This window comes from Acomys minous (genome assembly GCF_964271855.1).
Source record: "Acomys minous genome assembly, chromosome: 16".
Taxonomy (NCBI): domain Eukaryota; kingdom Metazoa; phylum Chordata; class Mammalia; order Rodentia; family Muridae; genus Acomys; species Acomys minous.
In genome coordinates this window covers 83,637,600-83,641,571 of record NC_140498.1, presented here as the reverse complement: position 1 = coordinate 83,641,571, position 3,972 = coordinate 83,637,600, and the positions used below count along the sequence as shown (strand labels likewise).

At 47.4% G+C, this 3,972-nt stretch overlaps 1 long non-coding RNA gene across 1 annotated transcript; it reads left to right on the top strand.

Moving 5' to 3' along the window:
* The first annotated feature begins 821 nt into the window (after positions 1–821).
* LOC311585778 lies at positions 822–3,972 on the top strand. The gene is made up of 3 exons (XR_014775347.1): positions 822–878; positions 1,884–1,966; positions 3,786–3,972. It is a non-coding gene; the product is annotated as an uncharacterized lncRNA (long non-coding RNA).

Below are 3,972 nucleotides of genomic sequence, written 5' to 3'. Positions count from 1 at the left end.
CAGGAAGGAAAGCATTCCCTGCCATAGACTCCCTTTGTTTGGTTTTTCAAGACAGAGTTTCTCTGTGTGGCCTTGGCTGTCCTGGACTTGCTTTGTAGACCAGGCTGGCCTCGAACTCACAGCAATCTGCCTGCCTCTGCCTCCCGAGTGCTGGGATTAAAGGCCTGTGTCACCATGCCTGGCTGACTCTCTTTGTAAATTTGATATACATTGTAAACTTTGTATACTTTGCAGGAAAGTGTTGAGGCCCCTGCCTGAGGAGCTTCAGCAGTCAGTCCCTGAGTGCTTCAAGTTTTGCCTCTGGGCTCCCCCTACATGTTTCCCTGGGTACTCCCTCTTCAGCTCTTCAGTAACCCTAGGTGCCATCCCCTGTGGTCCCTGAGCAGGAGCTCAGATCTTCAGGCTGTGCTGCTGGCCTCTCTACACCTCCTGACCCCAGAGCAGCTGGGGCTAAATCTCCACAGCCCTGGGACCTGAGACCAGACTCCTGGAGGAACTGAGAAGCTGCAGCCACAGATAAAGCAGCAGCACCCGAGACCTCAGTTAAGGCTGCTGTTGACAGGGAACTCAGGGGAGGGAGGCCTGTCCACCTGGAGCTAGTCTGTGAGCTCCTGGCCATTGCTCTGAGGCAGGAAGCTTTACATGCTCTGGCACTGCCAGCCAGGGACCAGGACCAGGACCAGGAATCTGACCCTTTAGGATAAGTTCATGGTTTAGTTAAGGAACGTTGTTTTGTTTAACTTAGAGTCCAAGTCTGTGTAAACCCCTTGAGGCATGAGTTAATAGGCCCCTCCCCCACAGCTCTCTAACTGTCAAACTGGCATTTCCAGCCTCTGTCAAAACAGCCATCTCCAGCCCCTCAGTGGGACCTCTCTGAGGTGAAAAGCCTGAACAAAACCCTATAAATTGGGCTGGAGAGATGGCTCAGAGGTTAAGAACACTGGTTGTTCTTCCAAAGGTCCCGAGTTCAATTCTCAGCAACCACATGGTGGTGCATAACTATCTATAATGAGATTTGGTGTCCTCCTCTGTCATGCAGGTGTGCATGCAGATAGAACACTCGTATAAACAAAATAAATAAATCTTTTTTTTTTTTTTGTAGACCAGGCTGGCCTCGAACTCACAGTGATCCGCCTGCCTCTGCCTCCCGAGTGCTGGGATTAAAGGCATGCGCCACCATGCCCGGCATAAATAAATCTTTTAAAAAAAGACTTTAATCAAAGGCAGGTGGATTGCTGTGAGTTCGAAGCCTGCCTGGTCTACAAAGCAAGTCCAGGACAGCCAAGACTACGCAGAGAAACCCCGTCTTGAAAAAGCAAACAAACAAAGAAGAGTTACATGTAGTTATTTATGAACCACCAGATGGGTGCTGAGACTGTAACCTAGGCCTTCTGGAAGAGCAGCCAGTGCTCTTAACTATTGAGCTATCTCCCAGGCCCCGGATTTTTGGGTGTTTTTTTTCGACGAAGGAGAGGTTGGTTTGGGGTTTTTTGTTTGTTTGTTTGTTTGTTTGAGCTAGAATCTCAGTATGGAGCACAGGCTGACCTTGAACTCAGGACCTCCCTAGCTTAGCCTCATACAGGCTGTGTTCATAGGCATGTGTCACCATGCTGGCCTCCCTCAAGTTATTCTGTTGGGTATTTTGTAACAGATAAAATTAACTAACACAGTGCAGACTTCAAAGTGTCTAGAAACATTTTAGCTATCACAGTAAGGCTTCTTGGGGACAGAAGCAAGGAATACTGTTGAATATCACACAATGCATGGGGCAGGTCCTTATAACTAAGACCCAGACCAATTGAAGCCTTGAAGTGGGCAGTGGAGCAGTACAGAGGTGAGAAGTCAGGGAGTCAATCAACAACCCCCCCCCCTTTTCTCCCCAGTCATCTCTGTGGCTATGGAAGGAAGATTGTTCTAGTGACAATGACACCAAGGACAAATGAAACCCAGGATGGGTGCTGAGCAAGTAAGTGAAGGCTTTTGTTTTCTCCATAAAAGAAAGAGATGTTAGAGGCTGGAGAGATGGCTCAGAGGTTAGGAGCATTGACTGCTCTTCCAGAGGTCCTGAGTTCAATTCCCAGCAACCGCATGGTGGCTCACAACCATCTATAATGGGATCTGGTGCCCTCTTCTGGCCTGCAGGTGTACATTCAGGCAGAAAGAAAGAAAGAAAGAGCGAGCCAGGCGTGGTGGCGCACGCCTTTAATCCCAGCACTCGGGAAGCAGAGGCAGGCGGATCTCTGTGAGTTCGAGGCCAGCCTGGTCTACAAAGTGAGTCCAGGATGGCCAAGGCTACACAGAGAAACCTTGTCTCGGAAAAAACAAAACAAAACAAAAGAAAGAAAGAAAGATGTTAGGACTGGAGAGATCACTCAAGAATTAAAGCACTGAGCTGGGTGTGGTGGTGCATGCTTTTAATCCCAGCACTTGGGAGGCAGAGGCTGGAGGATTGCTGTGAGTTTGATGCCAGCCTGATCTACAAAAGCAAGTCCAGGACAGCCAGGACTGTTATACAGAGAAACCCTGTCTCAAAAAACCTAAATAATAATAATAATAATAATAATAATGATGATGATGATGATGATGATGATGATGATTATTATTAAAGCTACTGCAGAGGACCCAGTTTCGGTTCCCAGCACCCACATGACAGCTCACAACTATTTGTAGCGCTAGTTCCAGGGGATCTGGATCTGATACCTTCTGTAGCCGCTGCTGGCACTTTACTCATACATAAAAAGGCTTTGTTTCAATCCAACTACCAAAGTTCAAAGTTGACTATCCCTTCCCACACCTTCCTCTTTTGTCATCTCCAGAGCTGTGACAGCCATCTTGTAAAGCTAAGGAATAGAACAAGAAAACTTCCAGGTGTGGTGGTGCATGTTTTTATTTCTACTTTTTAGATTTAAAAAAAAAATTATTTATGTATATAGTGTTCTGCCTACATGTAAAGCCTGAAGGCCAGAAGAGGGCCCCAGATTTCATCATAGATGGTTGTGAGCCACCACGTGATTGCTGGGAATTCAACCTTTGGAAGAGTAGCCAGTGCTTTTAACCCCTGAGCCATCTCTCCAGCCCTAGACTTACATTTCATGTATGTGTTTTGCCTGTATGCATATATGTGTACCATGTGCATGCCCAATGCCCATAGAGGTCAGAAGACAGTGTGATTTCCCTAGAACTGAAGCCACTGTGTAAGTGCAGGGAACTAAGTCAAGGTCCTATGCGAGAACACTCAGTGCTTTTAACCACTGAGCCATCTCTCCAGCTTCTTGGTGTACAAATTTGATCCTGGAACTTGACAGAGGCAGGAACTCTGCGTTCTGGGCCAGTCAGGCTTACATAGTTAGAGCCCATGAGAGAGAGAGAGGAGAGACAGGGGTGGGGGTGGGGCAGAAAGGCCTTGATGTTAGAGATCTGTAGTCTTTATATTCAGACTTGTGCGTGAAAAAACTATCATGTCCTAACTTATTTTTTTTTTTTTTTTGGTTTTTCGAGACAGGGTTTCTCTGTGTAGCCTTGACTGTCCTGGACTCACTTTGTAGACCAGGTTGGCCTCGAACTCACAGCAATCCGCCTGCCTCTGCCTCCCGAGTGCTGGGATTAAAGGCGTGCGCCACCACGCCCGGCCTCATGTCCTAACTTATATCTCTCTGATTTTTCTCTTACTTACACACTCCTGATGCACATATTGGTGCAAAGTCTAACTGTAAAGTACCTTGTGTTATTTCAGTGAACTCAGCTGCTTCAAGACCGTTCTTTCTCTTCTCTTCTATGTGGTAAAGGCTAGGTGCTTCCCCGGATGCACAGAGGAAACTGACTCACATGAGAGAACCAAGCTGCCATTACAGAACAGGCAGCCTGCAGAAGCCAGCCATTTGTGGTCCGAAGGGGTGGACACCAATCATCTGTTACCAGTGTGTCCACAGAGGATACATTCAAGGGTATCCACACCATCCACCCAAAGCCTCT